At 36.5% G+C, this 27,086-nt stretch overlaps 1 long non-coding RNA gene and 1 other non-coding gene across 2 annotated transcripts; both read right to left on the reverse strand.

The window, feature by feature from the left end:
* Positions 1-57: 57 nt before the first annotated feature.
* Positions 58-19,946, reverse strand: LOC107978275. The gene is made up of 3 exons (XR_003484785.2): positions 19,550-19,946; positions 17,849-17,910; positions 58-2,270 (listed from the first exon to the last, which is right to left on the reverse strand). It is a non-coding gene; the product is annotated as an uncharacterized LOC107978275 (long non-coding RNA).
* Mirlet7c-1 (microRNA let-7c-1) lies at positions 15,333-15,412 on the reverse strand. The gene has a single exon (NR_105089.1). It is a non-coding gene; the product is annotated as a microRNA let-7c-1 (primary transcript).
* Positions 19,947-27,086: the final 7,140 nt, after the last annotated feature.

Raw genomic sequence — 27,086 nt, forward strand, 5'->3', positions numbered from 1 at the left:
TCTGTGGCTTTGGAGGCTATCCTGGAACTTGCTCTTGTAGACCAGGCTGGCCTCGAACTCACAGAGATCCGCCTGCCTCTGTCTCCTGAGTGGTGGGATTAAAGGCGGTGATGGCATTATTTTAAGAGCTCTATTTTCTAGAAATTTAAAATGCAGAATATGCATAAAATAAAAGTTTTGTGGATGGAAGGGACAGATGAGTCATGGAAGAATCCCCACAATGCTCATCACACTCATGAAAGAGCTCACATGGCTCAGCTTGACCACTGGATACTGGAGCCACCATTCTTTAACAAAGGAGCATGTAGTGGAGATGTGTGTTGCTTTCCTCTTTCTTGAAAAGCCAAACTCCATTGGGGGATGGACCTGGCCTCCAACCATACATTTAGTATGCAAATCACTATTTTTCCATTTATAAATTTCTTAATGATAAGACACAGCCTATTTCCATCCAACTGGTTTCACTTATGCTCCTTAAGTGCAAAATACATCCATCTGGGTTTGAAGATAATGATGCCATGAATTGAAAATCTAAGTTTTAGGCTACAGTCAGAGCGGTATTCTACTAGAAATAAGTGGCCATTTAAATGTTACCACATCTAGTTTTGCAAATGTATCCTCACAGAACAAATGATCATTTTTTTTTGGTCCAAAAGTGAGTCATAAAACTCTCTATTAGTGATTGGTAATGGACCGTACTATAACATGTTTTTTGAAAATACATCTGGAAAATTAAATGCTAGAAATGTTGGCCATATAAAGAATATTAATGCTCCATGACACAAACTTGTAGGGACAGATTTTCACTGACAGCTGTTGACACAAGGTTTTCTTCCTTCTTGTAGGGGAGGTGTCTCTGACTCCCCTCAAATGGAAGGGCAAGGCTTTAAAGACAACCCCATATCTTGTAGTGTCTAGATTTAGTAGAGGGATGAGAATGATACACAATGGGTAGATCTGCAAGATATATGATAAAATCAATGAGCAATCTTCCTCTTGATGTTTACCAGAAACCATACTAACCTATGTCTGAATCCATTCCAAATGTTTACAAGAAGTCATTATTAAAGTATCATCCTACAGAGATGAAGTTCAGGGAAGTGTCAGGACAGAGATGGACTTGTAATGTAAATTTATATATGCTCTTGATGTGCTGCCAAAGGCACCAGGGGGATATGCTCATTTTCCACATGCTCAGAATGCTTGTTCTCAAGATGGAGTGATGGAAAACCCTCTAATAAACAGAGAAATCTGTTCCAAAGTCTTCTAACAAATGAAGAAGCTGATTCTGAACTTCCTAACTTCTAGTTTTAGGAGGGAATGCCGTTCTTATATATAAAGAGAAATACAAGCACTTTCTATGCATTTCAAGTCAGATGAGACTTAATTTTCACAAATAACAAATAGCAATAATGACTATAGTTCTTTTAACTACGAGTACTAAGCAGACCCTATTCTAAGTTTATAACAAGTGACTGTTCAGGAACTTTTGATGTTACCAGAGCTCTACAGATAAGGCATCTGATAAGGAAAGGTCTGGGCCATTGTAAGAGATTCAAACTTACAGCCTAGTGTTGGAGCCCCCATTTGTTTGCATTTTTCCCTGGAATCAAGGAAATGAAAGACACACTGAGGGCCATTTCTCACTTCAAGTGTTTAAATGGAATTTCTGGGTACTTTGCTATAACTCCCATGGCAAATAATGTTTCTCTTGGGGCTGTTGTTATAGGATAGGTTCTGTCACTGGCCTAAGGGAGTGCCCTTTAGAGACAGTGGGCAAGTTTGTTCACAGGTACACACTAAAATGAAAGAGAGGAAACCCAAATTTGAACAAGCTTCTGTTTCCTCCATCAATTGAGCACTAATCTTTATGATTCTGTTCCCTCCTTCTCTCTTCTCCCTTCACAGTAAAAGGGAGGTAACAACCCTAACAATAGTCTGCAGACAACAAAGACCCTCAAAAGTAAGCATGATTACAAAATTAAGGTGGCAATAACCAGTGGCTAGCACACAATGAACCACTCCAGTTTGGTATGAAGTGTAGAGGAATTTATGTCTTGATTTCTACGTAACTGAGGGAAAGCAAACATGTAAACAACAGAAGCATTGCTTCTGCTTCACTTTAACCATGAGCAGACATCACTGGAGGACAGAGGATAGGTAGTTGCACTGCAGAATCAAAAGGATTCCCAGGTCCTATAAGTATTGGTCCTTTAGGGACCACTCTTGGACATCCAAATTCTTTCAGGAGCAATTTTCATAAAGTGAATCTGTAAAATAAGATGAAATTCGAAGCTGAACACTGCCCCATATCAGTAATACAAGCATTTGGAAAGCTGGAGCATGAGAACCACAAGGTTGAAACAAGCATGAGCCGAATAGTGAGATCTTATCTCTAAACAGTAAGAAATTTGAAATTTGTACAAAAGAAAACACAGCATAGCACAAAAAGTACTAAGCAAAAACTGCTAGATTTGTTCATAGGTTCTTGTTACAAGATTTCATTTTATTCCAGAAATAACTTCCACTGTTTGTCTGTCCTCTGTCAATCTTGTGGATACCAAGCTAACCAGACAAAGATATTTTTCTACTTCATAGAAACTCATCAATTGCTAAGTTAATAAATACTGTAGAAATCATTCCCCCAAATGGTTTGTCAAAGAGTTGAAACCTTAGTTTTGCAGTTGTTGCTATTCAGTGAGGATATGATGATCATTTCTGTGTACAAGCACATAGGTGTGTGGTGGTATAAGCACTCGTATATGTATGGATAGGCACATGTGTATGGCAGCCAGAGGAGGACCCTAGGCTTGATTACTCTCCACCTTAATCTCTTGAGACAAAGACTCTCTTTGAAACTGGAACTAGCCAGGCTGCCTGCATACAGCCAGCAATCCCCAAAGTTCCCTTTGACTTCAATTCCAGAGTACTAGAGTCGTAGGTATCTAAACAATGATTGCCTCCTTTTTTTTTTATAATGGGTACAGATCTCTCAACTTGTTTCTTCTGCTTATGCAACAATCATTCTTACTCGCAGAGTCTCTTCCCTGACCTGAATGAGGGCCCGTCAGCAAATGACTAGAGGAGTCTCCTTCACAAGTATTACCTGTGACACAAGACAATTTTTGTGATAGTTTATGGAATAAGACAAAATACAAAAGGATGCAATATTAACTAAGAAACAGGAGCACTCTGCTTTGACATTACAAACCACATCTTACTGTCAACACTGAGAATAAGCTGATCTTGAAGAATAAATGCTATTTTCCCAGAAAGCAAAATGATTCAAAAACATTAAGCATGCATGCACACTTGTATGCACCCCCCCTCCACACACACACACACACACACACACACACACACACACACACACACACCAATGCATGCACACACAGAAGTAAAACAGACACTGTTCTGGAAGGACCGAGGTAGTGGCAGAATGGAGTTGGGGATAAGTGGGAGTGAAGAAGGCTTGGGTATGGCTAAAGTCACTGTGTGTATTCAAGAGCATTTCATTTTAAACCCATTATTTTATGCAAGCAATATGTGCTGATAAAATTGAAAAACATTTGAAATGAATGGAACAGTCAAAAGTTCTCTATGCTCATTTGTACTCGACCACAACAGCTTTAACTTAATGTCATCTTTGCTCCATATTATTTATAACATAAATTAAATGCCACCATCTCATTTAATCCCACAAGAGCCCTATGATGTTTTGTTGTGCTATTTACAAATGAATTGAATGTAAGATGTAGACATTGCCTCTTCACATACAAAATGATGCTGCCACATATGTGCACTGGCTGTCTCATACCCAAAGCTAGATTTGTGTACTTCGGTGACCTTCCACTCCACTACATCAGGCATGGGTCTGCAGTGAGTAAAATGGATAGTAGTAATTCACAAGTATGAGCTCATAAGTAGCAGAGACAGAAGGTGGGGAAAGCATGGGTTGAATTTGTACTGGGCTGGTGGAAGCAAACTGTAAATTACTTTAATGTCTTTCAGAGCAGCTGCTTTATTGAGCTTTTAAAAACACACGTACCTCTTTGAGTCAGTAATACAGAGAGGGGAAGAACTTAAGAAGTTAAAAAAATGTCTTAACTGTGGGTCACATTAAAATATGATGTGTTGGTAAAGATCTAGCAGAAATAAGGGACAGCCTTTCAAAATCTCATCACCGGAGTGCACTATGATTTACTTTTAAACAGCCATAGAAACAATAAAATGCAGGTCTCTTTCACATCTGTCATTAACGGGTAGAAGGATAGTAACAAATGTGTTATTACCATTCACTCATACATTCATTCATTCAAGAACCCTGAGCTTCAACTACATGCCAGACAAGGAGTAAAATGTGAACATAGAGAGATTATGGAATCATATATCACATAGTACAGGATTATATGTCAAAGAGCTTCAGTCATGTACTGAGTGACAGTCACAGGTCAGGTATACCTAGCCACCTACCACCACATACAGTAGACTGTAGCATTTTATTCATGTGTACTCTGTGATATTTTACACAATGACATCCCCCCAAAATGAATTTATAATCATAAATGTGAGTTGCTAAGTGACAATGGATGTTTGTCTAGGATAAGGAAGAAGAAATTTCTCAAGGTAGGGAAATTTAAGGTTCTTTGCTCTAATGGAAGCCTGGTCTCACACACTGTCTCCAAAATGTCCTCTTTTTTTAATCAAAAGAGTAAGCAGTAACAAAGAACACTTTCTGAGCACCCACTCTACCTAATCCAACAAAGTACTTTAAGTTCTTATCTCAAGCATAGCATTCTGTGACTGTAATGATGTCATGGTACAGAGAAGCTCAACCTCACAATGACTAAATAATGGCACAACCCATGCTCCTGACTCTACGTCTTCTGAAAACATCTTTAAATCATTGTGAATTTATGCTTTTCTATATGAAGTAAAGGAACTAGGCCTCAGATTGCCCCGTGAGTTCCCTCATTACAAAAGAGATTTACTGGATGTGAACAGTAGTGAGAACATACGTGCTTGGTGGTGACACTGAAAATTTCCAGAGTTAGGAATACCAGCCCAAGCCTCCAAACATGGGTGGGGACTAGGAGTTCATGAGAAGGTAGAGAAGCCTCCACTGGGGGAATCTGAACACAGAGGTACATGGAAACAAAAAAGCAGGGGGGTCACTACACAGGGAGCAACTGAGACAGTGAGGAGAGGAGGAATGAGTCTGTGAAAGTATCTAGAGGGTGTGACTTCTCATGATAAGGGCAAACAGATGCAACATAGGTTATGTATAGGAGATTTATCTTACTAGGACAACCGATATCTCCAAAACTAGTGATTCTAAACTCACAGTGGCTGAGCATATGAAAAACTAGTGAAGTCTTACATCACCTGAGCAGTGAACAGAGTTTGATTTTCAGAAGATTTCCTTAAAGAGTACACAAAAGAATGCTGGAGCAGCCAGTGCAAAAGCTGTTTAAGCCATCGTGGAAGTCATCATACAAGGAGGCTTGAACACTAACAGTTCTTCATCACCTAAAGTGTATGATAATGTTACAAGTTGCCTTGGGTCTACTAGATGCAATTTGTTAGCTATTGAGTCATCTAAACCACCGATTTTACATAGTCCCAACATTTCAGGAAGATTTAAGTATGTTTTAGGACTTTGATGTAAGTTCTTGCAACAATTGATTGGCATGTTTTCCTCTGATAGTTCATCTTTCATATTCTAATTATGTGTATTTTGTTACCTAGTTAGCCACAGGCAAATATATTCATATGTCCTCATAATAGAAAATTAGTATTGAAAATGATTTTTAATCATAGCTGCCTGAAAAAATAATAGGTGTCCAAGTAAAATGTGAATTTCATATAGACAACAGAAACAGATATTACTTTGAACATACTAATATTTTTTAAAACATTGTTGGGCTCAAGAGGTGGCTCACTGGATAAGTGCACTTGCTGTTGTAGCAAATTATCTGGGCTTGGTTACAACACCTACATGGTGGCCCATAACTGCCTATGACTCTAATTCCAGGTCATCTAATGCCCTCTCACCTTTGAGAACACCACATACACTTCAAGTGAATACATACCTGCAGGCAAAAACTCATAACATTAAAAAGTAAGAAGAGAATTCTTTTAAATTGTCTATTTTAAATTTAAGTCAAACCAGTGATCCATACTTTTTACTGGCTAAATTTGCCAGTGCTTCATACAAAGTAAATGAATTGTAACAAAACTATTTAAGCAACAACAACAAAAACCGATATTTGATCTGCTCTTGTTTATCTACAAAATCTGAAAAGAACTTTTCTTTAGGCCGAGGTACTTTAAAATCTAACCCATAGCAGAAACCAAGCAAGGCCGCCATCACAGCTCACTGAGTCACTGACAATCTCAAAAGGAAACAGGAGCTAAAGACCTAAGTCAGTAGACATATTATTTACTGTCCTGTATTAGACCTTTATCCATGCACCAGGGATAGTCCTGGGTCTTTTTGCAGATGGGTAGAATAGGATCTTACTTGTCATACAAGCATATTACACCCCCAAACTTTAGATGTATATATTGCTTCCTAAATGTACACATTAAAGTTAACACTGCCTTGGGAAACCATCCAAGACTCTGACACAGGGGTATAGTCAACCTAAAGAAAAAGAACAGTAAAGAACCATGTTTAAATGGTCAAAGGGCAAGCGGCTATAGTGATGGCCGTGTTTATGAGTGAGTACTTCTCTTACAGATGATCCAACTTAGGTTGCCAGAACTCAGTACTGGCTACTGAGCAACTCAGTACTGGCTATCATATGAGTTCCAAAGGATCTTATGTCTGTTTCTCACCTCCATGGGCACCTGCATGCATATGCAAATGCCCCCACACAGACCCACCCCCCCACCTTTATAATATAAACAAAATAAAAGTAAAACCTCAAGAGGATACTTATAGTACTCCATTCCTGGCCTCCAGAGACTTTGTCTCAAAAAATATATAATAAAATCATTAACAAATAAAGACCCATGGAGTTTTAAAAGCACTCCCAACCCTAGCAAACAGGAATGGTATGCATTCTTAGCACAAACGGAAAGTGGTGCCTCTTTTAAGGAAAAACAATGGGATAAAATTGTAAGGCAGTACTAGCTCCCTATGGCATTATATGACAAAGACAGCACACACAAACTAGGCAGATGATTAACCTGGAAATTAAATCCTACCAATGCTCTCTAGCTTCATTGCATCAAGCCCTGGAAGCACATATCAGATAAGAAAATATGGAAAGGCAAAGAGGAGAAATAAGGTTAGCCATCCTTTCCCTAGAGAGAGCATTGGAGAAAACACTGTGCTATCTCATTTCCTAGGTGTACACATGTAAGACTTCAAATGAGTGATTTTCATTGACTTGATTAGTTGTTTATACAGACATGGATGCTTCTTTTCTCTCTATTAAATGGTTTTCTACCTTCTCCATGGTCTAAAGAAATCATACTGGAAAGATCATTATCCCTATTTTAGAGGTAGGAACACAGACACAATTAGCAGTTTGTTGTTTTCCCAAATTTGCATGTGCACAGGAGTGACAGGATTGGGCCTATTCTTAAAGTAGGCATTACACATGAATGGCAAAAAGTTAACTTCAGAGGCAGGAAGACAGGCTGGGATTTCAGAGAAAAGAGGTGAGACATACTTCGTCTTACCTAACAATGAAGATATTTTAATGTGATCTGCTCAAAGCAGTAATCCAGGCAGATATACCATAATAGTCCAAAGGTAAGAAGGAAGAACCAGGAAAAAGAAGAGACATGAAGAAAACCTAAGCCTCCTTAGGTTTTCTAGGACTGTATCCATCCACACATCAATAAAACATGAACGGAACCATATAACATATCTTTTCACAATATACTTTTATCTACTAGCCACCATGGTTGTTCAGTGTCATCATCGTTTAGTCCTTAAAAATCATCAAGTAATACTAGAGGTGTTGACAAGCTATTTTGAAGCATGATGGAAAAGCCAGCTCCTGTTGTCATGTTGATCAGACTTGCCCTAAGATTAGGTATTCCTCACTCCCAGGGTGAGGTTCCATCCCTGTGTTCCTGGGAAGGAGAAAGCCATTGACTATGCTCAAGAAGGAGGAGTGAAGAAGCTAAGTAGCATTGAGAACTTTCCAAGACTGCTAACATCGACCCTATTCATTCTTCCCGATGAAAGTTTTGAAGGACAAATTGAGAGGCAGTCTTCTAAGAGGCTTAAAATTGAAACAAGGAAGGGAAAAAGTCAAAGTTCACACTAACATCATTAGAAGATAGGGAAGAAAAGGTGAGCTGTGCCCGAATCCTCAATTTAGGAACAACGTTAAATGCTTCCTGAATATTAATGTCACAAGGAGCCTGCAAAGCTCTTTGTTTTCAAATGTTGTGGAACAGAAGTGACCATGATGTAGACAATAAACTTTGAACTGCACTGAATTAGAAATTTCACTCAGGAGCAAATATAGTACCTGTTGTCAGACATGTTTATTAACCTCATGTCATTTGTATATTCCTGAAAAAAGAAAAACAACAACCTTATTGAACTGTTACTGTGTGAATTGTAACAGTGTTTTAATCTCTAAATTGAAACAGTGTTTTAGTCTCAAGAAGTCTGGAAAGGGTAAGTACGGGAGCAGGGAAGCTGCACTCAGAGTGAGTCAAGTGGTCAAATCGTTCCCTCACTCTTGACTGTGCATCCTGAATGATGTCAGGTCATTAGAGACACTGGCATAGAACAGTCAAAGATCAACAGTGGAAGTCACATAGCTTTTAATTTTAAGGGTTACCATTCATATAAGTGTGGCAAATGCATGTACACACATACATAGTTACATACTCATGCTCATGTATTGTCCTGAGCACGGTTTTCTTGTGTTTAAAAAGATAACTGATACTTTTACAGAACAAACCATACCACCTGGGATGTTTAAGAGTAGGAGCTAAAAAACACTTCTTTAAAAATAAAATGCAAATATTTTGCTTTTCAAAATATAAAAGCATGATTTTATGATTTCTCTTAATATTTTCAAGAGATAAAAAACCCTTTCACTGATGAAGTTTGCATGCCATCTTTGGAGCTTTCATAAGACCATGCTCAATGTACTATTTTCATGTTGCTGCCAATCTAAAGGAAACACCTATACTCACTCATGTAGTGAATCAGTCCTTATTTATATGATCTTTCCTATATTTTACATTCAAATGTTCAAGCATAATACATAGTAGTTTTTTGATCATGTAATTCCTTGAGTCATTTTTAAAACACTGCTTTTTATTTCTTCAATATTGTTCAGTGGATTTAGCTGGCTAATTATATGGACTTTGTTAATTAAATACCTCATAAAATAAGCTCTAGCCACTATTTTAAAAACGTATACTTAATAAAAATAAAATATAGATTATGTATAGGTAGGCAGATGAGAAGCTGATGGTATATGTAGGAGAGGGTTTTCATTTCTACCTGAGCTGGGGTTTGAATAAACTTTTTTAAAAATCCAGATATTGGCAAGCAGCAATTTCCTACAATCACCACTCTCTTAAGCTCTTGTGGACTACTAGGAAATTGTGAAACATTTGCACTTCTGAGAGGAAATAAAATGAACATATATATATAATCAATTGAAAGAGCCCATGAGAATGAACAAGATTTACCAACATAGAAACTTCACCATTCCAAAATCTAATGCATTAGTCACCAGCCACATGCAACTATTTAAATTTTGACTAAAATGTAAAATTATATGCTTCAGTTATACTAAATACCAAATGTTTGACCCAAATTGGCTAGTGGCTGATTTTATGGATGATACAGAAAACAGTTTTAAGAATAATTAAGTTACCATTTATGTATCCAAGAACTATCATTATTATTACTAATACTAGTTGTGGTGCTATGGGTTAGACCCAAGAGTTATAAGACTTGTTTGTAACAATTAGGTAACAATACTTCAAGCAACCCATCAAGTACTATATGTTATTGCTCAGCGTCAGTTACATTCATTCCCAATTAGTATTAGTATTATAGGAACCAACTGAAATATAAGTGTAAAATGAATAAGAGATGTTCTAAGTTGGATGTTTCAGAAGGCATAAATAAAATTCTATCACTTTTAAGTTAGTAGAGAATTAGAAAAACAAAACAAAAAAACAACCCTCAAGGTAAAAAGAATTCTCCCTAGCTTTCCTTCCTGGTAAAAGGCATTTATAAAGCAAGCAAAAATAGAGATAATAGGTGATAAATCATAAGACTTAGGAAGAAAGATGGCTGATAGTTGTAATCCACAAAACCAAAAACACATGATTGTCTTACAAAATGTGCATATGTGTGTGTGTGTGTGTGTGTGTGTGTGTGTGTGTGTGTAATTTTGTTTATATTATGTATCTATTTTCTTTAGAATGTTTGATTTTAAAATATGTGACATATATGTACTAATTTTTAAGATTAATTGGGCATAGGAAATAGTTCAGGTAATGAAGTGCTGTCTGTGTGAGCATGTCAATCTCAATTCAGACCTCAAAGCCAAGTTGGTGATGACATGTGTTGCTGTCTCAGAAGTGGGAAGGAAGAGACAGGCAGATCTTGAGGCTTACTGGGCCCCTGTCTACCTTACTTGGTGTGTCCCAGGCCCGTGAAAAACTCTTTGCCTCTTTGCTCAAGAAAATATTCACAGAAGAATGACTCTTGATGACACATACATGCACACCAAGGTGCATCAGTGTACACACACACACACACACACACACACACACACACACACACACACACGTCTTTATGACTGAATTGGTCAACTGTGGACTACACTATACATATTGAACAACAGGTTTTCTAGTACCCATAGAAGAATTGTAAACACATGTTATATGTTATTACTAGAAGCTTTTTTTCATAATGGCTTTTGTCTTTTCGAGGGAGGAGAGGAACATAATGTGGATTTAGGAAATTTCAGATTAAGATGTAAATACGCATACATATATCTCACACCTTCCACATTGCACAATAAGATGAGGATGAAATCATGTATGGATGAAGAAAGGGTACAACACTTAAGGTCAGCCTACAAGCATTTTAAAAGTGAAGTGATATTCCCAATGTCCCTTATACTGAAATTGAAAGCTCTGTGTAAGTCTTCTGGGATTTACAATTACTCTTCTAAGTCAGAATATTTTTATTTCATTGATTCATTTTTTAATTCACCAAGGAGTACTTGAACCTATTTTAAAACCCAATGATACAGAAAGAGGTGTGAGTTGTAAAAGAAACGGATGTCTGTGTACAGGAGTTTTGCACTCATTATAAATAGTGATTAGTTAATTTCATAAATCACCTTTAAACATTAGACCATAGATTTAATTAAGAGTAGACTACAGACCTGTCAGATGCCATTAGAATGCCCACAGTAGGATAGTAATACATTTCCAAGTATCTTGGAAAACATAATGCTTTACACTGAAACAAAACTTATTATAATTTTATACAGAGGTTCCCCGTACAACCCATAAATAACCCAAAGTTCAATACAATACAACAGGCATTGATTCAACACAAATGTGTTTCTTTCTAAGTATATACCAGAAAGTACAAAGGCAAGTCACAACCCCTTCGGGTACATATTATTAATGGAACTCAGAGTAATTTCTGTGGGGAAATCAAAACAGAATCAGCCTTTCTTCCTGAATCAGAAAAGGTTTGGTGGATGAACATGATAGTATCTTGTTATAAGAGTAGTTGTTTTGTTTATTGAGTAGAGATTAAAGTACAAAATAAAATGTTTGTGGGCAGCCACTAGCCTCAAATGGAGACCTTTCACAATGAAACTAAATGGGTTTCATCAGGGGGAAAAAATGTATAATCAGGAGTCAGTTACCCCTACATCAGTAAGTGGTATGTACTCAGGAGGAAGAGTGAGGCGTGAGTTTAAGGCCCAGGGTAAGAGACTCTGTGTCCCATTGTTCGGGGAATTACCTCCGCTTATGAGTCAGTGCTTGGTAATGGGAAGCAGGAGTAACTAAACAATTATTTATAGAAAATGACTCACATATTCTAATAGCACAGTTTATGTACTGCTGAACTGTTTTAAAACAGACACATTCTGGGTAATTTATCTGATTCCTTCATAGATTTTTGGCCAATGTAGTTCACAATACTGTGAAGTCACAATATTATGAACTTGGTTGTTTTCTTTTTTTTTTTTCTTTTTTTAACCAAGGCTCAATTTACTGCTTATACTGGGTTGTTGTTTTATTTACGCTCCTCCCATTTTACTTTAATGTCATAAGCTATGAAGAATTGAAAGTAAATCAGAGATGACAAGAGAAGGCAAAGAGCATTTCAAATACTATCAAAGTATATTTACAAAATAAATTAAATCAACCACTATGAATATAAACATACAGCACACTGCCACAAAATATATATATGTAAAGTATGATTCATTAATAATAGAATGTTTGTGTTGTGATCAGCATTTCATCTGATATAAAATGTACAGCCCTTAGCATAGAGTAAAACATGCAACCTCAGGAAATGATTCAATTTGGATCGCTGATCTTGTGCAACTGCATGCCAGTCTTCAGCATGTAGTATGTTTTCCTTCCAGTTGAGCATGTATTCTACCTGTTGCAAACTCACATCGTCAATGCTCTTAGACCTTGTTATCTTTCAAATTAATCTTGTTAACTTTTATATTTATATTTGCTATTTATTTTTATCCAAATATATACAGTAATTGTAGCAGCCATCGGGTTGGCTTGGCAAAATTTATCACAGTCAAAGGCATATATAATTATCAGACTTGGCTTTATCAACCTATGGCATTTTAAAACTCTTATTCATTGATGCTATGCCACCTGCTCTGCAGAATTTTTGTTGCTTCTGCAACAAATGAGTTACAACTTCATCTTCCTTTAAAAAGTGCAGGCACGACATCATAATTCTCTAATCTGATACGGTAATGTGTGTGTGTGTATGTGTGTGTGCGTGCACGTGTGCGTGTGTGTGCTCATGCGTGTGCACGCACACATGTAATATGTGTACAGAGGCTCACAGAGGTGTGAAGAGGGTATTACATCTCCTATAGCTAGAGTTACAGGGGTTGTGAACTACCCAAGGGTGTGCTGGAAACTAAACACAGGTCCTCTGCAAGGTCAGCAAGAGTAATAATGGCTGAGCCATCTGCCTCACCCCCTCTTGTAGTATTTTATAGCATACTATCATTATATCTCATAGTTGGCCTCTGTAGCACACTTAGCTCTCCTTTGTTGAAAGGAAAACATGACTTCCTCTGCAATAGTATGTATCTGATCCTTTCAATGTACATATCAGGTGGCCTCCAAACCTATACAATCAGTATTGGGGTAAATAAATATATACAAACACAAATGAAATGGATACTAGGTTCTTAAGGTCTAAACCATGACAGACATATACTAGCTGACTACTTTCTAGTCCATTTGTCTCATTGTTGTGCTCAACCAGCACCACAGGACATACTACTCCTAATTTCTTTTCTTTTTGATTTTCTAAAAGCTAATTTCCCAATTATTTCTTGAAGCCTTGCTTTTGGGGGACAGACCTTGAAATGATTTTTTTCAGAGACACTAGTAATATTGTTTATGTGCAATAATAATTTTGGTCAGGTTTATTATGTCCATAATTCCATCATTCAGAAAGCAGAGGCAGGAGAGCCACCAGTTCAAATTTATACTGAGCAACATAGCAAGGCCCAGAGCAGCCTTGGTTGTTAGGCAAACCACATGTCAAAAAATAATGGTTGAAATTATTGGTGCTCAGTTTGTAAAGCTCATATATTCTGTATATAGGAAGTTCATTGCTTATTGTCATTATTGGCAATTTTAAAGTAACAAAATATTTGGATACCTGAGTATTCTATTCTAAAAAGTTAATGATCACAAAGCCAAGAAATAAGGTGATATATATATATATATATATATATATATATACATATATATATATTGTCCATAAACACACATATATAAACAAATGTACAATTTAAAGGATATTTTCCATTATTTATTGAGATATTTTTAGTTGTAAATTAAAGTTTTAATGTCAAATGTAACTTAAATTTAGTGTTGAAAGATGATATATGCAAAATGAAATGAGTAACACTGCAACACTAGAAGCCACAAAAATAAACAGCAAACAAAAATATTCTAAAAAGCATCATTTGTTTTTATAACATGATATAGAAAATGACTTTCCTTTAAACAAAAATATTTCCAGATTTTAAAATTCCATTTTATATCTTTGTCTATTATAAATTTTATGACATATTTGTAAGGTTCCTAACAGATAAAGCTCAGTTGTATGAAAAACAAATGACAGTATAGAAGAAAAGAAAATTATATAAAATAAAAAACTGTGATTGTTTTAAGTCATCAAATTGAGACTTTTGGCATGACCTATAGTTGGAATTGATTTTAAAAATAAAAACAATTGATCTGGAAAAAGATATGTAAATGGTTAATACAAATATGCATTATTTAAAGCTAAGATTATATACAAACTGAGATGAAGCAATTAGTAAGAAAAAATTCATTCTACTATTTATTCCAGAGAAAAGCTAGTCCCAAATTTTTAAACTGCATGTATAGAGTAAATCAAATCCATAAAACAATCAAGATATTACTGACTTAGAAGAATCTGGAAATAAGTTATAAAAATTTTTGGACCAATAAACGAAACTCAAATTTAGAAACTCTTTAGAGGCTGAAATCTTATAGCCCATTTATTCATCCTCCATATATTTACTGTTTAAGATGTATAAGCATTAAAAGAATACATGAAAAATAAAGCATGGACTTTGCCCTCAAGGGGCTTACAGTCTAGTATGGAAAATATAAATAAACAGACTGATAGCTATAACATAAGTTAGAAAGTGATGGGTCATGAGAAAACTTAGATAATATACTATGGAATTTATTAACATCCACAGACAGTCTTTCTGTAGTCTCTAAGCATGGATTAAAAACAGACCAATGATCCATTTCAAAACTAAATGTCAAATTTTGTGAAACCATTAATGAAAAATCCAAAATGTCGATATTAATGCTACTTAATTCACTATCCATCAGTTCTTTAGAACGGTCAACCCAAATTAGCAACCCATTATTGGTAGTATTGTGTCATTGTTTATAAGTAGACACAGGCAAAATATCTTCATAAGCAGGTCTGAAGTGATAATTTCAATACATTGAGGCCTCCCATACTCATGACACATTACTTTCTTGCACAGAAATTGGCTTAGTCAGATTAAAGAGTTGAAGAATTCCTCGATGGCTCAAGTGTGCTCCAAGGAAAGCTAGAAGGTTGTACAGTTAACTCCCAGGGTGTAACTCTAAACCATACAACCTACTACCTCAACCCGGATGCACACAGCTTCCAATGTGGCTTCAAACTCCTTATCATATCTTCAGTCAGCTCCTCCAAATATGGCGGCCAAATACCTAAGGGCTTGGCAAGGCTGTCGATGGAATATTCTAGCGGTTTACCAGTCAACTTCAATTGTACCTTACGGCACTACCCTAATCTCTTGTGTTTGTGGTATAGGTAACATAAACCACTTTCTGACCGTCTTGTTTGCCACACTTCACTAGCAGTGAGTAAATTTAAAAGTCAGTAACATTAGGCCTCAATTTTGAAGAGAAACAAGCTCAATAGCAACATAAAAATCTGCCTATAGACTTTGCTCTGCTGTGGAAGTGGACAAGGTGCATTAACTAACAGACAATGTGCTGAAGTTTCTCAGCAACAGCTATTTCGGTCTTGCTCAAAGCCAGCTATTAAAAAAACACCAATCTTTTGAAAGCAGTTTATTGCACTTGAATTCAGCCTGGAATGGCTGTGCTACAAATAATTCCAGAAAACCAACAATTAAAGTTTGCCTTGTAAGACACACAAGGATTAGTATATAACATGAATAACAAATATGATTGTTTTAAGACTATGTAAAAAAAATAAAACTGGTGTGTTATCAGGAATGTACTGAGAATGGAATTGACCCGCACTCTATATGGTATTTTGTCAGATTACCACACTGCCACAGACCCATAGAAGCGAGCTTGTGCGTCCACATCACCACAAGATCGGATCTACGGGTTTATGTCAACGGGCATCATCTCACATGGACTCTGCTAATGCAGCATTTGTTCTAAACATCTAATGAGATTAGGGGATGAAAATAATATTAATATTTTGGTGTAAATATTCTATAGGCTGTACTCTCAGGATGCATATTCCCAGTTAAAGACCTTCATAAACCCACTAAACACAGGTTTATAAACATGAGGATTAGAAAGTAGTTTTTCAAGTTCATTTCCCCCACCCCTTTTTTGTAGATTGCTTTTGTTTTAATTGTGAATATTTTAACGTTGTTAAACTGTTCTAATTAAGAATTCATATATGGATATATAAATTATACTATTTTAAGACATGGATGTAGTGCTATGAGTCTACAATTAAAAATAAATAAATTATTAAATTAATTTTATATGCATTAGAGTCCTTGTATTTATTCACATAAAATCTTAGTTATGATTTTAAGGATGTATAGAACATTATAGCTTTTGTAAAACAAATGAGATTTGGTTGACTAGGTAAAGAACACAAAAATTACAAATCCTAAATATATACACATACGTGTGTGTGTGTGTGTGTGTGTGTGTGTGCGCGCGTGTGTGTGTGTGTGTGTGTGTGTGTGTGCGTGCGTGTGTGTGTGTATTCAGTTGGGATGAAACTAGACTTTACAGTATAGAAAAAACTGTATCTGAAAACTAAAATCAATGACATGATAAGTGTGTAATTCTTGCTATCCTGTACTGCTTGTATTCATTTGTACCACATCAAAGATGATATAGTCTCTTTCAACAAAATATATTTAAATTTGTTTTTCCCCAAAATTATATCCTTTAAAGAAAACATACATTGTTTATAACTCTCTTGTGTTCAACAGGTTGAAATGAAATAAATTATTCTTAATCTTGTGAACTTTCAGACTGTAAGGGAGGAAGCCAGTGAGCACACATTAAACCACTTATATGCACTTTTTAGAATTCTAAGCTCATCTGCCGCAAAATTATAAGTTGCACAATTGTTAATCATTTCAGTCATATAAAAAATGACTTAGCTTTTCTTAATTATATCTTCATTGTGAAAAATAATACTGCATAGTAATTACTTCATGATTTGGCATTTTTTGAAATAAATAAAAATAGAATGTATTTTATAGAGTTTAATACAGATAATTTGGTCTACATAAATTTTCACCATTATTTATTTTCAAATCATTCTCCTATTTATTAAAACTATAGTAAATAATCAACAATCATGCATTCAATTTTAGTGAAAGTATTTCATCATATATTATACATTTCATGAAAAAAAGAGGAAACACTGGTTGTAGATTTTATTGCTTTGGCTTTATTGTCTCATTAGACATATGAAAAAGATTGAAAAGAAAGCTACGAGTTTATACCTGTCTCCCAGACTGTACTTCCTTTTATATGGTATAACCACTGACAATATATTTTTTCTCATTAAATAGCTTCCTATTCAACCAACTTGTACCTGTGCTGTATGAGTCAGTAAACACACATGTACTCAGAATGATGGTAACTGGGCATCGATCACAAACCAAACAAAAAGGTTCACAAAGGCAAGTCATTCTGGAAACTCTTGAAAGAAACCCCATCAATGAAAATGCCAATTGCTAGCTCAGAGTAATTTTCTCTTGAAAATATTGTACGTTAATTACACTTTACATTCATGCCTTATTTTTTTTTTTTGCTTTTTTTTTTTTTTTACCTGAGATGATTTTTCTCCTATGGTCATTTTCTTTTCTTCTCATATCCACTTTAAATGTTCCCCTAAAAGAACCACAAAAGGAAAATATCAGACAACTGCTACCTACGAGGAACATCTGTATGAACTGGATTGGGAGAAAGAAAGTAGATGGCCGAGAAGACGGCACAATGTCAAAATGGGGGAAACCCTTAAAAGTATCTTTCTTAAGGCTTGGCAGAGTCTGAGGGCCCCACCCCAGGATACTCATATGACACAGAAATACACTCTCAGCTTGCATTTATGTGTTCATTTTGGTTGGCGTTGCTTTCACAGTAACAGTTTGAAAGTGAAAGGAGATGTTTCTTAAGGAAGCAGCCTAGGTTCTGCACAATGGAGCAGTGAAAGCTGAAAGGGGTTTGGATTTGGCATGGAGCTTAATAAGATAATTAGGAGTGTGGAGATTAATGGTTCCTAAAATAACATTTAAAATAATGTTTTTTAAACTAAAGGATCTTGAAACATGAAAACAGGTTTCTCAATATTAATTAAGCCTTTCAAAGTTGGCTTTCCTCTAACACATTGGAGGAACAAGAGGTATTTTCTAAATAATTAGTGAACAATAACCAATAAAGTCAACAAAACATTTCATGCAAATGTTATCTATATGTAAGGTCTGTGTAGCACCTCATAAATCTTTGCCAAATAGCCAAAAAGAAGACAGACTTAGCCGGCTGTATAGTATTTCTCTTTGTTTATCCTGTTTCTGATATCACAAAATATGATTTTAATAGCATAACAATTTTCCTAAACTTTATTTCTCATGTATTATACTACCATATTAATTCTTACTATGAAGATTATAACTTTGATACACACTGCATATTCCAAAGCATTTTCTCTTTTCAGAATCTTTTCCTACATTTTTAGGAACATTTTTAATTAAAAAATTAATAAAACTGTAATAGAATATATCATCTACTCCTTTCCCACCAAACCAGTAAAATCTACATTTTGTCACAAAATGTTTAACTTGCTTAGCAATTTCCCTCTACAAATAGACAAAATAGGAATGCAATGTGTTCACCTGAGCTTGCACTTAAAACAAGTTTGTACAGACTTTCTCCACTGAAACAGTGAAGGGCAGCTTCCAACACTTTGCAACTGCTCTAGGGCAAATTCTTTTTCCATGTATTTTTAGAAGTAGAATTATTAAGGAACAAACTATTTTGTACTTAGCAACTGAGTATACGCAGCAACTGAGAATACGACCTTCCTATCCCCACTTCTCTTCTATTGCAATCCTTGTAAGTAACTCCCCATAAACTCATTTTGTTTAACATTATTTGGGCGCATTTTTCAAGCAAGATCTCTTTTCAGAACTTAGAGAAGTTTCTTCTTTTGCATTTCAAATTATGAGTCACAGAAAAGATTTGACTTCCCATGCTACTGAATTCTAAACTCTTTACTTTGCGTAAATTAAACCTGGACACAGCAATCACAGAGACCACACTGCTGTCTCACCAAAATGTCCGTGCACAAGAGCAGGAGCATATTTCTAGAGAGTTTTCTATTTTTCAGTTTAGTGTCTATGCTAATGATTAGAGTAAGAAAGTGAAAGAAACACAGTGTAAAGTGAGTGGTGAGTTAATCAGAGTAAATGGAAAGTGCAAAGACGCCGATTTATGTAACAGAAAGCATAAAAGCAAACAACAAAACTTATACCTGATACGAAAGTGCGGGTTCACCAAGTGCAACGTACTGCTCTTAGGCCACAGTTTTTGAAATAACCATAAAAAAGCAAAGAAATAAAAACAAAGAAGGCTCATTTGGTGGTGTTGCCTTCAGAACTGCTCTACAAAGCCCGATGTCTCAGGAGTTAGACAAGCCAAAGTTTGCTGCTTTTGGTTTGCTTTGGTTTGAGTTTTTGTTTGTTTGTTTGTTTTGTTTTCAAGCAGGCGCATCTCATCATTATCATTATTTTTCAGCACTCTTGCATGTACTGAGAAGTTCTGGGTTTTTGTGTTGTTTGGCTTTTTGCTGTTTCTTCGGGGCTCCTGCTATTTCTCAGCAAAGGAGGGCTTGTCGTCATTCTCTTCCTTCTCCGTATTCCAGGCACAAAGCACTGCACCGAAGCTGGACCAATCCTTGCCATCAGCTGGCAGCAGAATGGTAGACGGTGGGAGAGACCCTGAATCCTTCCAGGCTGGGCTGACTTGAGAAATGAGAACTGCACACGTTTGACTCCCGAACCGAAGGGGTGAAAAGGCTGGGTGCCAGTTTGCTACTCGGCTGAAATGATCTCATGTTCACTGCTCTGTCGTCCTGTTCGACCAGTTCAAATGCCTGTTCATTATAAACCAAATACATACATAAATAAATAACCCAACTACTTGGATTCTTCAGTAACCGAAAAAAAAAAGGTATTAACATAAAATTTTAAAAAAATCAGCAGCAGTCAGAAGAGGAGGGGGGAAAGCACATATAATTTTAGGATTCACTTGCTATGCCTCAATATTCTGTTATTATTTTCCTTTTTTTCTCTCTCTTTCGAGATAAGCAGCAGAATTTATCAGGCGTGAAAGGGACAGCCTCCTGGTGGCCTGCCAAAAACCCAGAATAAAGGCGAAGTTGTGCTTCATAGCTCAGTTGCTTGCTGAGTCTGGCTAAAGTCAAGTATTAAGATCCACCATTTTCTGATCCTTGCTAGAAAAGAAGAAAAAAGTCAGGCCCGCTGCTGCTTCCAAGTCTCCGTTGGCACCATCACAAAATCTCAGTCGTCAGGTCACGTGATCCTCTGCCAAATGTAGAGTGAGTGCATTCCCATCAACCATTCTGCTGATACTGCGAAGGCAGCTATTGTCTCGTTTAGACCCAAAGTTCAGCCCACTCTTCATTGAATTAGCTGAAAAACGCATCACCTTTGGGGGCTGGGAGTCATGGTAACGTCTACCTGGCAAGCTGCCCACTTTTTCTGCCCATCAACCAGAGATGGGATTGTGCTGCCTAACGCAGTGATGACTTGGAATGTGAAGAGTCGTCCAAAGTGAATCTAATTCTTGCAACGCCTGTTTCATTTGCACAGAAAACTCTGCCTTGTAGTTAGGGGAGGAGAGGCGTGGGGGAATCTTTCCTACCAAAAGTAGCAAATAAAGGTCTGAACATGCCTACTTTGCAACTTTATTTCTCAACACACCCAAACGGCTCTCAAATGAGAAGACTGAACACCCTGTGAGTTTTCTTCATTAAAGGCATCTCTGTTTTCTTTACCGTGAATACAAGCCCAGAACATTTGTTTTACTCTCTCACTTTAAGACTTCAAAACAAAACAGAACCTCAGAGTTTTCTTTTTCTTTCTTTTTTTTGCATTTTTATTGCTTTCTGATTTTATCTAGCACCAATTTTGTACTACATGGCCACTAGCAACAGAGATGCATTATTGCTACCATCTCCAACAAAGTGGTCCCCTGAGAGGCTGGCTTGTCTCTTCCAGCAGGCAAATGGCTGCAATTGGGTCTTGTGATAATCCCCATCACTACCTAGCACAGCTGCTCTGCAAGTTTGCTGCGAGTGACACATGTGAGAAGAGCCTTTCTGTTCCCTCACTGGCTACGGTTTGCCTGTGTGGCATGAAAGATGTCTTTGAAAGGTGTAGCGAGTGTATCAACAGCTCTTAGGCAATAAAACTGCCTTCGCCTCCCTGGTGAGATTCCATTCCAGCATGCAATGAGAGTCCCCATGTACAAACATTTCCATATTTTCTAACAAAAGTGGAGTGAATTCAATCTGTGTTTCCTTAAGCAGGATCTAATGCCAAATAGGAGAGTAAGCCTTGCTAGTGTTTAAGGCAAAGATAGAACCCAATTTAAAAGATCTGTATCTTCATACTCCATTGTAAATTTTCTAGTGATTATATGTCTAAAGTAAATTATGTTCGCAAGACATCTAACATTACACTCAGTACCTAATCCGAAAGATAGATCTGCACCCTCTCCAGGAATACATACATTATAAATAATACTTGACAATTCAAACCATGACTTGCCTAAACATTAAAGGTGAAAGTCAGAGAACTAGGAAACCTCCTATCCGTGGCTTCAAGGGATATTTCCTTATTCATGAGGTCACTTCAGAGGTGCGGGGCTGAGTATCACATGCACATATGGGAAATGTCATGGTATCCTGCCTGTCTGTAATTGAAAATTGCATGCAGTTCTACACATCGAAACATGACCTTAAACATGTGCTGAATCTTTGCAATTACTTTTTCCTAGGCTGAAGAAATTCTGGGCAAATTTTGTCAGAGTCCTAACCACACACCTGAAGAGTTGTTGAGGGGAGAATTGTCCATGGCAAATCTATAGCCCCTGTGTTGTAAGACTGCACAAAGTAGGAAACATATAAAATGGAAAGTTTAAATTCCTAGTGACTGTTCTGTTTTGCAGCAATTAAGCACTAGTGTTTGGTACGCCTTGCAGTAGGCTCAGGGGAATAACAATAAGCCAAATGGATAAGACTCCCATGGGATGTCATTCAGTATCTACTTTGAAGTGAGAAAAGCTCACTACAAAACAGAGTGAAGCTAGTATCCAAAGGAAATTCATTACAGAGGGATTCTTCATGAAACAAGCAGGAAGAAATTGAAGAACGGAAGTAAAAGCATATTAAATATAAATTACAGATGGAAATGTTTCAGTCCAAAGCTTTCCCTTTCAATAAAAAAATCATTAATTGGTTTCTAGTACTTTATATGTTTACCTTGCATAAAGAAACTAATGGAGAAGTTGAATGGTGACCTCCCATTTCCAAAAGAAAGAAACAAAGGAAAAGGGAGAAATTTGAGGGAGAAATTTGCATTTAGGAACATTGAATAAACATGGGTTTTCTAATCTTCTACCGAATATCAATATCTCTAGAGAATAAAACAGATAGCAGGAGACTGTGACTTGAAGAGATAGCAGGAGGCTATAATAGAAGATGAGAAGATAGCAAGAACATTGGAGGCCCAGGAACTAAAGATTTTTGCTGGTGAGTTCCTTCAACTTTGCTTTTGTTAGGTCCCCTTAGTCATGTGTTCAGGAAAACAGTGGCCCACAAGGATGGTAATTGTTGGGACACTGCCATTGTCTATAGTCAAAAATCACCTAAAGAACTGTTGTCAAATTCAAACCCATACTTACAAATATAAACCTGAAGCCTAGATGCCACCAAGGTAAAATAAATTGCCCTGATGCCATTTTCCCAAAATCCTAGGAATAGTGTAAGACAAGTCTAAGAAAGAGAGTTACAAGAGGGCGTATTCAGGAAGGCAAACAAATAAAAACAAAGTGTAATCACACACACACACACACACACACACACACACACACACACACACACGTTGTAGAATAATCTTTTTGTACACTATGAAGATATGTCTTTGCCAAGGAGCTTTCTGATTGGTTTAATAAAAAGCTGAATGGCCAATAGCTAGGCAAGAGGTTGTTAGGCAGAACTTCCAGGCAGAGAGGAAAAAAGAGGAGATGAACCTAAGGGAGGGAGAAACACCAAAGGAGACAGACACAAAACAGGAGGTACAAGATGGAAGAGAGGTAAAAAGCTACAAGACAAAATGTAGATAAATAGTAATGAGTTAATTTAAATTATAAGAGCTATTGTCACAAGCCTAAGCTATAGGCTGAGTTTCATAATTAATAGTAACTCTCTATGTCATGATTTGGGGGCTGGCAGCCTAAGAAAGCCTGCTACACACTGACATGCACACACACACACAAGAATCCATGATGAAAACCATTGATTTCACACTAACCTAAAAAGCTGTTGAAATAAAAACACAAATATATAACATAAATCTCAAAATATTAACAGCTGAAATCACACAGAGGTGATACATTTGTTTGTTTAAATATTTATTCATTTCAGACAGTCTTGCTATGCACTTAAGCTGTCTGCAAATTCATAATCCTTCTGCCTCTATTTTTTGACTATTCGGGTTTCAAGAGTACATCATTAGACCAAGATTTCACAAAGGTTTTGTTGTTGTTTTTCAAGACAAGGTGTCTCTGTGTAACAGCCCTAACTGTCCTGGAATTAACTCTGTAGACCAGACTGACCTCGAACTCATAGACATCTACCTGACTCTGCCTCCGGAGTGCTGGGATTAAAAAAGACATGCAGCATCACTTCCCAGTGTGGTTTTTGTTTTATTTATTTATTTATTTTGCTAAAAATGCTCTCAAACTAGACATCAATTGATATGAAAGTACTAAGCTGTTTCCAAATACTTTGAAAACACAAGAACTGGGCCTAGCTTGAGAGTCCTGTTGAAGAAGGGGATGAGGGATTGTACCAGTCAGTGGGGTCAAGGCCATGACTGAGGAACCTGCAGAGACAGCTGACCTGAGCTCTTGGAAGCTAACAGGACCTACAGCTAGGAAGCTTGTATGGAACCAACTTAGTCCCTCTACATGTATATTACAGCTGTGTAGCTTGGTCATTTGTGGGACTCCTCGCAGTATGATCAGGACCAGTCTCTGGTACTTGAGCTGCCTATTGGGAACCCATTCCCTATGGTGGGATGCCTTGCCCAAACTTGATGCAGGGGGAGGAGTTATGTCCTGCCTCAACTTGATATGCCATACTTTGTTGACTCCCATGGGAGGCCTGCCATGGGGAAGGAACTGGAGGAGAAGAGAGAAGGGAAACTGTGGTCGGTATGTAAAAGTAAATGAAAAAATATAACAATGAAAAAGAAAGTCAAATACATGCTTAAGTAATCTATGGTTACAGAGGAAGTCTTAGCTAAGACAAATAAAAAGAAGCCATACAAACATAATAGAAAGATAGAAAAACTGAAATTGTACCATATAAAAATTTGTGGGTTGCCTCTATAATAATGTTCAGATGGAAATTAATAACAGTATCTGTGTATACATTGAAAATATCTCAAATCCACAATCCACACTTGAACCTCAAAACCCATAATAATAACCTAAGTAGATATGGGAAGGAAAAATTAGTGTAAAGGAATAAATTTAAAAACAGAAAAATAAAGTCAATGAAATAATATTTGGGTTCTTTTATGGTACTCATAAAGTTGACACAACACTTGGAAGGCTGGAAAGACAGAATATCCAAGTCATCAATATTAGAAATGAAACAAGGGAATGAACTCCAGATACCAAAAGATAATAAGGGAAATTTACAAACCACATGAAGGCAATTATTGAGGTGATAGGATTATTTCTTGTAACTGGGCAGCAAGTATTTTTAACTGCTTAGCCATTTCTCCAGCAAAATAAAACTGATACACACACACACACACACACACACACACACACACACACACACACACACACACACACACTCATATATCTTTAAAGATGTTCAGGAAGTTGAATTTATAATTTAGCAGTTTCCTCGAAAGACATTGTTCAGGCCCAAATGGTTTCCATGGACAGTGCTAAACAATACTGATAGATTTAACAGACTTAACACCAACTCTATAGAACTAGTTTGATGAAATAAAAAGTAAGGAAAGACTTTCCTTCATTTTCCAAAACTATTATCCTTATTTTACATCCACATGATAAATCTCTAAAAAGAAAACTACAAACCAACAGCATTAATGAAAATAAGCACAAAAAATCCTTAGCAAGCTTTAATCAATTTTAATTAATCAAGACATAAGAATACTATATATCACATAAGGAGATGAAGTTTATTACAAGAATGCAAGACCTACTGAAACAAAAACACAGAATATAATTATAGCATTAGAAGGCTAAATAACAAAACTCAAGTAATACCATTTGACAAACGAGTATCTTTCAATGCATTCTTTACAAACAAATCTAGGGAAAGAAAAACAGCCTTTAACTTGATTAAGGTTTCTAAAATAATCACAAAATGCCTTTTTGCTAATATTATATTTATATCTGATGATAAAAACCTAAATAGTGTTTCCCTTAAGTTTAGAATCAAGGAAAGGTTGCTCAGGTCCCAAACACCAATTCAATAAAATAAATTTATAATTTACAGCTAGAAAAAAAGAAAACCAGGAGAGTGAGTGTGAGATAGAGGAGGAAATGAGGAGAGAGATGGGTAGATAGGAGGGATCGAGCAGAGATAAAGAACCAGAAACACAAAATAAACAGAAGTAGATACAAAATCATAAGAATGAAGGTTGGTCCTTTGTCCCTCCTTCTGTATTGGTCAGCCTTCCCTCTCCCCAACTGGAGTTCTCTCCCACTTCAAACTTGCCTGTACCTTCATCTTCACTACCAAGCCTCCCATCCCATCCTACGGCCCCTTGCTTCTTTCTTGGTTTCTGTGTTTATTTCATGTTGCATAATTAGATCTGAGGATTTGCAGCAAGGAACCACGGATCAGAGAACATATAGTTTTTGCCTGTCTGGGTCTGGGTTATCTCACCCAATATAATCTTTTCTAGGTCTGTCCATATACCTGCAAATTCATGATTTCATTTTCTTCACAGCCGAATAACGTCCCATGTATATATGTACCATATTTTCAATATCTATTCAAAACATCTAGGTCATTTCCATTTCCTGGCTAATGTGTACAGAGTATTGATGAACATTGTTGAGCAGCTAAGGATGTGGAGTCCTCTGGGTATATGTTAAGGAGTGGCATAGCTGAGTCATATGGCATTTTCATTTTTAGTTTTATGAGGATTCTCCATATTGATTTCCAGAGTGGCTGCACCAATTCACATTACCACCAAAAGTGGAATGAGGGTTCCTCTTTCACCACAACCTCACCAGCATTTGTTGTCTTTTGCTTTGTTGATGTTAGCCACCCTGTCTAAAAATTTTGCATCGAGTGATAACCACTTTAGAAGTATTTCTTAATCATTTTTTTATATTAAGAATTTTCTATTTAGGTTCCTACCCCATTTTTTAATTGGGTCATTTGAAAATGTCTCTAGGAATCATTTACTTTATAGTTATCTAAAATTTTACACAATACATACATGTGTGTATGTATGTATGCATATAAACACACACACACACACACACACACACACACACACACACACACACACACACACCTTAAAGGAAGTTAAGCCACTTGAGTTGACAATGTTCTACACAAGAACCATAGACTAACAACATCTCCAATACAAGGCAGAAAAAATTTCCTTTCAATGGTTGGTCTGAGTGATCCAAGTGACTTGAAAAATAGTATATATAGATTATTGATGTAGATACATAAAATTATTCAGAACTTTGTAACTTTA

The sequence above is a fragment of the Cricetulus griseus genome, chromosome 4 (assembly GCF_003668045.3).
Source record: "Cricetulus griseus strain 17A/GY chromosome 4, alternate assembly CriGri-PICRH-1.0, whole genome shotgun sequence".
In the NCBI taxonomy this organism is placed as follows: Eukaryota; Metazoa; Chordata; class Mammalia; order Rodentia; family Cricetidae; genus Cricetulus; species Cricetulus griseus.